Below are 12836 nucleotides of genomic sequence, written 5' to 3' on the forward strand. Positions count from 1 at the left end.
TAGTAAAATTAGTACTTGTAAAAGTATTGATAATAAACCACAAATGTACCAAAAATGGTGCATAGGATTTTAAAGACACATTAATAACCCTGATTAAAACAAATTAATGAATACCGTATGAAAGGAATCAACTACTCGACCAAGAAGACTCAGCAGTCGCTGATATAAATAGATTTTAGGGAAGAGAACATAAATATCAAGTCGAAGGGTAATTCTCTGGATGATGTAATGTAATTTAATAAAAAACGGGGTTCATATATGTAAAATGTGAACTGTCGTCACGGTTTTTGCCTTAAATTTAAATCATTTGTGCCTTCCAAGGACTTTAATACATTATATATACAGGAAGCAACTGTATAGACATATAGGTGTTTTTATGCATCTGATTTATATATATTGAAAGACATTTCTAAATCAACAAACTAGTGATTATTATAATAAGCATGTGCAATTTATATTAATACTATCTTATTTTCAGCCATGATAAATATTATAAAGTTAGGAGTGTTATCGGTTTTACTGGCGTATGCCAAAGCCGATTGGCCGATAGATCTTTTAGAAGACCCGATTTACCGTAACCAAGTTGATGACACTGTCTACCGTCTACCTGAAGAGTTGGACCCCATACATTATGATATAGAAATAACACCATACTTCGAAGCTACTGCTAATAGACCGGCTTTCACTTTTGATGGCATAGTTACGATTCGTCTTAGAGTAAGTATCAAAAATCTTATTTATTGGTGTGATTGTAACAATAAGACATTTTAATGCAATGTAACATTTTTCGTTCGTTCAATTTATAATCCATTTTTATAAATTAACTAGCTAACCCGACAGACGTTGAGTCGTCTTAACTATGAATTTGCAGCGCGCATTCTGTTAATCGCTGCCAGTTATTTCAAACAATTGATAGTTATATAAAATTAATATTTTCGTTTTCTTAAATTTTCTTATTTTCCGCGCAATTTTTTGATTTTTTTCTTTCATAAGAACCTTCTCCTGACAATAAAAACACAAAAAAGTGAAATCGGTCCAGCCGTTCACGCGTGATGGCGTGACCAAGGGAAATAGGGATTCATTTTTATATATATAGATATATATATATATATCGTTTCTACTTATAGGCAGTACAAGCTAATTTAAGTGCTCTCATCATCCAAGAAAATGTCCGAGAGATCCTCTCTGTTGACTCTCACCGACGAAGCTAATGTGCCGATTAGAATCAACACCAGCAAATCCTTTGAACGCATCAGAGAGTACCACTTTCCTAAAAATAAATCTGGCTGATGGAGTTACCTTGGTTAATGGACAAGTGTACTTGCTCACTGTAGAGTACATTGGAAATATAAACGAGACACCGCTGTCGAGAGGTGTATTTAGAGGAAACTATGTCGGTGATGATGGACGTCTTCAGTAAGTATGAGCCTACATGATTTAGTTCAGTTGATATTAGAACTATCGATAATAGTTATGTTGATATTTTTTCAAATTACTTTAAGTACTTCGAAATTGATGTATAAATTGGAATTGAAATTGATGTATTCTTGCAGCTGGTACGCGGCAACTCATTTGCAGCCAACGCACTCAAGGCAACTCGCACCGAGTTTCGACGAGCCCGGCTTCAAGTCTACCTTTGACATGATCGTCAACAGACCCGCGTCATTTGGAGAGACCTTCGGCAACATGCCCATTCGACAGACGATTCAGTTAGTTATATTAAAAGAAGTCAGATATTTTAATTCACTTTATAATAAAAAAGATATATACCAAATAAATATACTTCAGAAATTAATTACTCTGAAATTTCCACAGAATGGGAAACCGTGTGAAAGAGATCTTCCACAGAACTCCTAGGATGTCAGCGTACTTGCTAACGTTGCATATCAGCGAAGAATTCACTGTTATCGCCGACAACAACGACACTGCTAGGCCCTACAGGATTCTTGCCAGGCCTAACGCTAGAGGACAAGGAGAATACGCTTTGGAAGTGGGACCTCCTATCACCAGGTGGTTAGAGAACTACTTGGGCATTAGTTACTACTCTATGGAAGAAAACATGAAGAACGATCAGATTGCTTCGCCATTCTGGGCGTCTGGTGCGACAGAAAATTGGGGTTTGGTTACTTATAGGTACGTAATTAGTCTGTATGTATGTGTATGTATTCATAAATGAATTCATTTTAATTTGAAAAAGTTTGAAAATATAAAACAACTACGTTTTTCAAATTCATCATAGACTTTTGACCCTTCAACTTAGAGTAGAAATTGGCGCTTTAATTCTGGTTACAGGAAACTATAAATGGTTTATACATTTATAAGTATTTTTACTAATTATAATTAGCGTAGACTTGAAGTTATTTCCAATTTTAGAGAACTCCGTCTGCTTGTCGAAGAAGGTGAGACTAATGCAAATGATAAAATGACGGTCGGCACCATAACAGCCCACGAGCTGGCCCATAAGTGGTTTGGCAACTTGATTACTTGTCGTTGGTGGGACAATGTCTGGATTAATGAAGGCTTTGCGAGCTACTTCGAGCATTTTGCCATGGACGGCGTAAGTAGAAATAAAATTATCTTTGTTTGATTCTTGCATATTAACTATGTTGTGAAAACTCAACTCTTTGGTCCAGATTTACTCCATCATAGTAGAATCTTGAATAGAGGTAAATCTTTAAATTGCATTTCTTACGTATTGTCTGCATATTTCTATTTGGAAAACTTGCCTACGATTGTACCTCGGTTCAATATACCATGAAAATTTTGTCGATATGTTACAAAATATAAACTTTCCCAGGTTGATAAATCTCTGGAGCTAGCTGATCAGTTCAACATCCAGTATATGCAAAGCGCATTGTCTTCTGATGCCTCTGCTGGTACCAGGGCCCTGCAGCATACAGTCAACAGCCCCACACAAGTGACTGGCCACTTCACAGGTATCAGTTACTCAAAGGGAGCGGCATTCCTTCTCATGCTGAAGCATTTCGTCACTGAAAACACTTTCAAAAAGGCCTTGAACTACTTCTTGGTTGACAGGTACTGATTCATCAAATATCGCTATTACTGTAATATGGAGTATTGTAATTATTAACAATATTATTTTTATTATATATGCGAGTGTTTCCACTGATTTATTTTTTATTGTACTTAATTATCTTAGTAATGTTATTGTGATAACGATAGTAGTATTAACAATTGTAATTATAATTAAAATACAGTAATAATTGTTGTTATACGGGCACTTCAAAGTGATTCCGCTGCACCTGACGCTAAAGTGGATTAGAATCAATAGAAAGTCGACTGACGAGGGGTGATTACCCCTCGAAAGTGGAAACAATTATGCCGTCCTATTGGAACCGGATATACATAGGGTGATCCTAGAACGTGACACACTTACATGGGCCACTATGACGGGTCTTAATACCTTGTGTACGATGGTCGCTATCCGGGAAGATATAAAATATATCCTACCACCAACAAACATTGCTAGAAACATCGCGATGTAGCCAATTTATAGCCATAATTTAACCTCATCGACAATAGAGCCTCACAGTTTTGTCCGAATCTTCATATTCAATACATCGTTCGTTCTTTTTGGTTTTAGCGCGTGATATTCTTTCAGGTCCTACAAACATGCATTCCCATCAGATTTGTTCAATGCTTTCGGCCGCGCTGTGAGAGAAGACGGCACCTTAGCTAGTGGATTTAATATCGAACATATTATGAGGTTTTGGGTTGAGCAGCCTGGTTACCCAGTGCTGAACGTAGAAGTTGACATGAACACTGGCGTCATAAACCTGAGACAGGTAAAATAGTTTAAATAGTTATATAATCATTTACTGAACGCATTTATACTATTTAAGATAATACATGGATTGTCGAGGCATGGTTGAAACCTTTACGAATGCTAATATTTAAATTAAGTAACCACAAGTTCTAGTAACATGTCTATTTGCAGTTTATCGAACAGACAAGTTATCCTTTTCTTATCAATCAAAATGAATGGCTATTACTACTATTTCTAATATGAAAACATTTTACAGGAACGATTCTTTATCAGTGCAAGCACGCAAGGCACCCTTCAGGTGTGGCCTATACCCGTGACATATACCAGGGGAAACAATCCTGATTGGAATGCATTGAAGTCCACTTTCGTCATGGACTCTAGGAGCGCTCAAATTCAAAAACCAGCTGGACGTGAATGGGTTATCTTCAACGTTCAACAGCAAGGTAAACTTTTTGGATTAATAGAAAGACTAACAAGTAATATACTTTGAACTTCAGTGCGCCCTGTGACCCCGAAGGCCTGAATGTCTCCGAAACATCAGGAGAAAATAATAAATTAAAAAGCGCGATAAAATCCGCGAAATAGTTTTATTTTAATGCCTAACTTTCGTGAAAACGTAAGAAATTTATATAATTTAGATAACAATTGATAATCGGATTATGGAAAGCCAAAGATTAAGAATGAAATTTTTTGTTTATGATTTTACAAACATATATTTGTATGTACGTGAGTTTGTTTATATGGTCCCTCAAAGAACCTAAAGGGCTGCACCTTGATATTGACACATACTTGATTTGATCATTTGAGTTTTATAGTCGTGTTTTATTTTTGACCTAAATTTATTCTACTCTAAAAGTAATTATAAAATCTTAAGGGATCTGATGTATATAATATAATGATCTGAGATATATAATGTAGAAAGGCTACTAAGTTTATATATAAACTCATATAATATATAAGAAAGATTTTATTATAGGGACAACATCAGTATAACATGTACAATAAAGAGGAGAAAAACAAAATATGTAAAGAAATATAACGCGATTATACCCAAAGTGTCAACGATGGGCACCCTCATTCAGCTCCTTGCTGCAGTACCGGCCTGGTTGATACTGCAGCGCTGATTTTCAACGAGGGATCTAGGATATATGTATCTTATTTTGTATATGTATAAACTCATTTATATTATTATCAACCATACACAAATACAGAAATCCGCTGGCAAAACTGTGGTCGTATCTTTCGGGCTAGAATCGGTCTGATAAGTCACCAGCGTAGGTGTATATCGTATCTCGCATCTTCTACGAACGCTACTTAATCATCTCACGTAGATGTTAATTGCCAATGATGAAACTCATTTGTATATCTTTGTTCAGGAATATACCGTGTCAACTACGATACACAGAACTGGCAATTGATTGCTGCAGCTTTAAGTAAGAACGTCTCAGATATCCATCATTTGAACAGAGCACAAGTAAGAAAACATTCTGCCAGTATTTTTATTTTCCTGCATTTTATACTATCAAATTATTTTATAGAGGAAATATCGGTTTATAGTTTAACAAGCGATTGATGTATTCTTTCCTCATAAATTCAGCAACTAGGGTATTTCCCGATAGTATTTATATCTACATCCAAGTCCTAAATGCAACTAAATTCTAGTAATTCTCATTTATTTTATTTTTGATAACATGAGGATTTACTTTTTACGTTGCTATTATTTTATCTACGACAACAATAGACGAGTCTCTGTTCGAAAAAAATATTGAGCTTTACAATTGTGTTTATTATTTTCATCGAAGTATTAAAAAGTCATCATAATTCTTGATTATTATAACCTGTATTGCTTAAAAACATTTTAGGCTTTTTAGGTTGCAATTTAATTTGATAAATTATAATACATTTTAGTGCAATTATTTCCTATATATAACTTTTTACATTCATTTATTTTTATTCATTTAGATCTAAAGTTTAATGTTTGATTCTGTTTGCAGATTGTAGATGATGTGTTTGCGTTAATGCGTTCCGGAAGAATGACTTACGACTTGGGTTTCCAAGTGCTGGACTTCTTGAAGAAAGACACGAGCTACTACAGCTGGTATCCAGCTATAACCGGTTTCACCTGGCTTAGAAATAGATTTTGCACATGCCTGACGTATTGGCTGAATTTGACGTATGTTTTTATGAGTATTATAATATTTTGTTCTTAAAAAAGTTCGATTTCTACAATGTTTAAAAATAGAGTCGTTTAAAATAGATATTGGTTAAAAGGAGGAGCGAAATGATTAGTCATAAAATGAAGTATTTATAACATGTATACAGAAAACGAAAATGCATTGATAATTAATGATACTATTTTACATTATCACAACATATTCAGATATAACATAAAGTTTTCAGTTACCTCGTTAAGTTCTTTATTTATCAAATAAGTACCTAATGCCCTAAGATTTTTGTAAAAATGTTTTATACAAAATTGTGTAAGATACAAGAAATCCTATTTTAACTTGATGTTCTATTGCAGGAAATCCTCTTTGGATACTTGAATGCTCTTATTACTGATTTAGGCTACGAGGTAGTCCCCGATGAGCCAGTGACGAGGACTTTGAACAGATTCTTCGCCTTAACCTTTCGCTTGTAACATTGGACACGAAGGTTGCGTCCGTGACGCTGCACAAAAATTCAATGCTCTGAGAACCTCTGGTGCCAGGTATTTCAAAATTGTTATTGAACTTTACTTGGAAGTAATCTAAAGCGACATTCAATTTAGATCTGTATTTCGTTCATCATTGGGTTTATTAAAACCCTAATCTTAATTATAGGACATTTATAGATTTGGAGGCAAAAATCATGAAGACGTATGTATGTAAAATGTAACAATTGAACTCAATACTTGATCTACGACAATATCTATCTTAAAAGAAGCCGTTAATCTTAATACAAATATGCTTATTCCTATTATAAGGGCCGTAACATAGCTGCCAAAATGCCTTATACTGTATTATACTCTGTCTACCCTTAAAAAGAGGAAAAGGCGTGATGTATGCATTATCTTAGTGTAATAACATCGCGTGACTTATAGTTATTTGTTGATCAGCAAAATCTAATCATGTAAAGTAACGGTAATAAATTAGGACAGGAAATTGACTCTGCCTTTACGGGTACAAGAATAATGCTTTTTTCCTTGTGTTTCATGTGATTTATGTTAGCCAAAGATGAAGGATATTATCTTTATATCCTAGTATATTAGCTAGTAGTTATCAATAACACAAATCTAATGAGAAAAGTAGCCTTGGATAATCTCAAAAATCGCAGTCGCTAAATACAATATCTAGTGTTAATAAGTTAGTATTTACAAATTGCTGATAAAATGGTTTTGGGCGGAAACATGATTTTCGAAAATGAGTCGTAACGCGTAGGGATGTAATTCATTTTCGATGTCTATGCGTATACATAAAGACTAACTGACTGACTGGACTGGATGCATAAAGCTACTGCTTTATGCATCCAGTCCAGTCAGTCAGTTAGTAATGTAAATAGCATCATTAATTATCAGCCGTTGCAGTCTACTGACTGCAACGGGCTGATAATGAATATACTACCAAATATATGCATATACCAGAACTATAGAAAGGGGGACAATGGAATAAGATAGTTTCCTCACCATAAATGTAGTGCGTCAATGTCATCAATTATATGAATTAATTTACAGAGTAAACCCTAACCTGAGACGCCATGTCTTCTGCACCGGTCTTCGCAAAGGTGGATACGAGGATTGGCGATTCCTATACGAGAGAAGACGCAATTCCAACAACCAGGCTGATGACCTCGCCATGCTTAGAGCTCTCGGTTGCACCACTGACAACAGGGCTAGACAAGAGTAAGCCAAAATTTATTTTTTATTGTCAAGTATTTATGGTGCCGTTGGTTAGTAAGGATGATTGTTTGTTAATGCTGTTAATACGTTATCGGTATTTCAATTTTACTCAGTCCTTTAGTATTTTAAAGCTCATAAGAGACAAGATCGATTGTCATATTAAATGTTTTTGTGTAAAATGTACTTACTATGCCGTCTAAAAATTCCGTGTAACACTTAATTTTGCTAGATTAAATTAAAGTACTAATACACGCATGAGTACCACCTAGGTCAAAACGATTGCGTAGGTTCCAACCGATAAAGAATTATTCCCCGATAGATAACCGTCATTACCATCTATCAGGTACTTGGAGATGATACTGACGGATGAGGTGAAGGCCAAGACACAGTGAATGCATTCACTTTCTTCTACATGGGAGACAGGAGTAATGCCAGAGTGGCCTTAGAGTTCTTGAAACCAAGAGTAGAACAAGTCAGACAAGCGTAAGTATTTATGATTTTGCGCACTTCGTTTCTGAGTTTTATTTACATTTAAATCAAAGTTCCTGTAGTCTCTCTTGAGGTTTATTAAAGTCTATTATATGTTTATCCATAAAATGCTTTATCTGTGCGTTATATAATCTATTTAGTAATTTGTAGTTTTGATTTTAACAAATAATTTCCACACATCCTCACAACTTTCGTATATAAGTCTGATCTTCATGGAATTTGTAATTTTTCAACAATCTGAACTTATCCAGAGATGGAGCCTCTCGCTAGTTGACAATTAACTACAAATGCATAAAATTTAGTTTTATAAGCATTATCTAGCTATTGACAATATCATTATTATTTTACAGTGTTGTGCTTCCTGCTTGGTTTGACAGCGTATTGTCAAATCTCGCATCTTACTTGGACGAAGAAGGCTTGCAAGATGTAAGTATATCTATATAATATAGATTTATTTTTTATTCTGTCACATTCTATCTCTGTTTATTTACATAATATTTCACGAAAACCGTAAGTGCATGCTTGGGTAATCAACTAGAACTATTATTAAGAGGGTTGAGGTTTTTAGGTTGAAATAAAATAATGATTTATTTTGAACCCGTAAAATGTTAAACATTATTTAGATTTCGTCATAATTAACTCTAATACCAGTTCGGAAAACAGTTCTTACCAGAGAAGAACGAGCAAGAAACTCTGTTGTTCTTATCAAAATCAGTTTAAGGTATAAACTACAGTGCACGATACAGAGAAGAAAAAAAACTGTTTTTTTATTGTTATTTAGAGCAGTTCATTTATATGCTTGCAAAATAAGTAATAAATTAATTTTAAATTTCCGTTTGAGTACAACCCCCTCAATAATCATGAAATATTATATTATGCAGACCTGAGAAACCACGCCTTATGGGTCGGTACTTTTGAAATTTGTATGGTTAAATGGATCCTGTAAAGACGTTTTTACAGATGGAACAATGGCTGAACGCAAACCGCGACACCATTCCTAACTACAACGTAGGTTTAAGCGCCATCAGCTCTACCAGGGCTAACATGAGATGGGGAACTCAGAATGCGAACATAGTTCTTACAGCCGCCCGAGGTGCTGCTGTCGTGGTGCTGCCAACTACGATGCTGTTCTTGTCTACATTGTTTGCTCTGCTATTGAAATAATACTTTAAAGAAATATACGAATAAAGTAATTTTGTTTTATTTTTATTTTCTATAATGCATACTAAGTCACGACAAGATGGAAAAAATGTAAGTGTTTAACATTTTAGAGAGTGATAATTCAAACTGAAAATACTCATTTTTTTAAAAGTGTCAAAAGGCGGATAGATTTGTATTTAAAAATGATTGTTATATTATGTATATGTATATTAATAATTAAATAAATAAGTGACATTCCAATGTCACTTATTTATTTAATAAGTGACATTGAATAGTAAAAGTACCAAAGTAGTCCACTACTTTGTCCTTTTCTAGAATAAAAACTACCCTAAATCTTGTTTGCTTTTTACAAATGTTAGGTTACTAAAGTTACGTTGATTAAAATTAAAAAAATATATCACCGCCTACAGAAACACTTACACAAATATTCACCAACCAACCGACCAGTACTCTTTACAAATATTAGGATACTAAAGCTATTTTTATTAAAATAAAAAAAAAAATATCACCGCCTACAAGAACACTCACATATTTCATCAACCAATGACTATCAACACCGATTGCCCCGGTCTGTCAACGCTGAGTGTTTTTATAGCAAAAAGTGTCACAAATACGAATAAAATATTTATAGGCTAACACAAACTAACGCATTTAAGAAATTGTAAGATGCTCAATTGTTCAGCCATTATGAAAAATTACACTTACGTGCTACATGCTAAATACTTTTATTATTGCATCGTTAGAAAGACAAAGCTAAATTATAAGCTAATAATAATAAAACATAATGAAAATCTATATATACAACAAATGTTCAATTGCTTGTAATCGCAAGGTCGGATATTGTGAAAATAGTTGTATCGCCTACATTTTGCGATAAGATAATGTCTAACGAAATTCTTCATCCAAGGTCAAGAATTATTTAAGATACAATTAATAATAATAATATTTTTATATTGTAAATAACCGAATTTTGTAATTATATCAATGATTACATATACCAAGAATTTCGTTAACAATTATTTGAATGGTTACAAATAACAAGTTATTAAAAACAAAAATAACATATTTACCCAAACTACGTTAGGCCTGTACCTTGGGATACCAGAAAAATTAAATTGGGAAGACTTATAAATAATTGTTGATGTATTTATCGTCGCCACTGTCAGGCTACCTTCATTTTAATATTGTAACACTAGACTTTCCCTTTCTACGCATAAACTATCAAACTATATTATTAGGTCCCATTGGATACAGAAAAGTCAGAGGTGTGTGCCCTTGAGATTTGAACCTGCGGACATTCGTCTCGGCAGACCGTTCCATACCCAACTAGGCTGTCGTCGGCTGACTTTTCTAAAATCATGTGTGTATTCTTTGTGAATTTATCGTTCGCTTTAACGGTGAAGGAAAACATCGTGAGGAAACCTGCCCATCTGAGAAGTTCCTCTGTAGGAATTTCGATGGTGTGTGAAGTCTACCAATCCGCACTAGGCCAGCGTGGTGGACTAAGGCCTAATCCCTCTCAGTAGTAGAGTAGGCCCGCGCTCAGCAGTGGGCAAAGTATATAATACAGGGCTGATATTATTATTATTATTGGATACAGAAGGGGAGATTTTCCTAAATCGTCGTTAAGTGCAGATATGTTTGATTTTTTTTTTGTGTAGGTACGACAAGGTGACCTACTGCATCTGATGGTAAGTGGAGTGAGGTCCAATACAAAGTCGATTGACGAGAGATGATTGTCCTTCGACATTCGACACAAATATACCGGCCTGTTAAACCGAATATATACAGGCTGATCCCGGAACGCTACACACTTACGTGGGCCACTACGGTGGGTTTTAACACCTTGCGTACCGTGGTCGCTCTTTGGCCCCTAAAAAAAAAAAAATGTAACACTAATCATAGTGAATCTTGAATCTATTTATATTTAATTACACCTACTATGTTTGATACTTTACCACACCTGCTTTATATAATACATGCCTCTTCCCTTTTATGTACGCAGAAGTGTTATCGGACCTTTCCCAGTCTCTATTAGGTCCCATGAAATAGTGGAGAGCCTATTGCAATTTACTGGGCAAAATTATATGTACGAGACTAGTAATCACAGCACGAATATCGTAAACAACACCTCTATATCACCGAGGCGGTATGCCAGTGATGAAGGGCCAATATAACGAGATTCTTGCAGGTTTCCCTTTACGTCGAATTTCTATAAATCTAATTATCATAAGACCGATTTACACACAGCATTTATGCATACTTATATATTGTGCCGGGTTCCTTTTCGCCACTGCAGTATATAAATTTACAAATATATAGTACTAAATAAAAAAAACTTATATAGTTAAAACAACTCATGGTAAATTGAAACTATATAAACGCACGCACGCAATTTTGTGCCGCGTCTGGTGTAACAAATCGCTAGCGTTTACGGGCTTTAAGGAATAGACATTTTTTTTTGGGTACTGCCGCGGTTATCTCCGGGGTTACTCTGCTAACGATGTACAAGCGATCCCCCGGCTTAGCAAACACGGCAGTCCCAATGAAGGTTTGGTGGGCCCTACCGCTATTACTGAGGGTGCCAGTACGCTGGCAACCCGCAGCTATTCGATCACGGGGCCCGGGAGGAAGAAGGGAGGGGATAGAGGGAAGGAAGAGAAGAGGAAGGAGTAGGAGTATGTTAGGATGGTAGGAACGGAGAGGGTGGGGAGATGTTCGCGAACCCTTATAGGCCTCAATATGTATTTGGCAACCAAGAGGTATACACATTACGCTATGTGCCTAGAGTCGCGGCCTAATGTTCCCCCGTGTATGGGCGTGCATTCGGTGTGAAGACGGAGCGCACAAGAATTACCTCGGGGGGGAAGGAATAGACATTGGCTGGGATGACTTTTATGCAACACAGTAAATATTTTAGTCTGACATTAAAATATCTTATAAGCAAATAAAAAAAACGCCTTCGCATCATGACAGACGTCGTTCACATCATAAAAATCCTAGCTATAAAATTTTGTTATATTTATTCAGGTTATTTTAATGAAAAAAAGTCTTGTTAATACTTTTGTTGTTAAATATTATTGTTGAAATTTTTTACTGTTTGTAAAGTTAGGTGTAAAATGATAGTTGAATAAGTAAGCGAAGAAAACCTTTTAAAAAAAGTTACATTCCTTTCCAGAATCGTCTAAATAAATACTGTATCTCTCAATACGTCTATGATATTAGAGTATGATGTATTGCACAAACAGCTTGGAAAAAATGCGTGCCATCCAGCCTACTATCCAATTCACAAATTCAGAGTAAATTTTATTTGCCTTTATCGTTTATAAGACCTAAAGAAAATAGTACTAATATTATTATTTGGGAGCGTAGATTACATTGTGACTTTTGTTTGGTCGGCTTATATATTTTTTTATTGCTTTGAATGACAAGACAAGAGTACAGTTGACGGTAAACGATAAGCCCATAAATAGTAGAAACACCATCAAACACCTTGAATAATAAAGCATTGTTTAGTATTAC

The 12836-nt window shown here is 35.0% G+C and overlaps 1 pseudogene; it reads left to right on the forward strand.

Moving 5' to 3' along the window:
• Window positions 1-448: 448 nt before the first annotated feature.
• On the forward strand, window positions 449-9347 carry LOC119189889 (annotated as a pseudogene).
• The last annotated feature ends 3489 nt before the right edge of the window (window positions 9348-12836 follow it).

The sequence above is a fragment of the Manduca sexta genome, chromosome 20, assembly GCF_014839805.1.
Source record: "Manduca sexta isolate Smith_Timp_Sample1 chromosome 20, JHU_Msex_v1.0, whole genome shotgun sequence".
Taxonomy (NCBI): Eukaryota; Metazoa; Arthropoda; class Insecta; order Lepidoptera; family Sphingidae; genus Manduca; species Manduca sexta.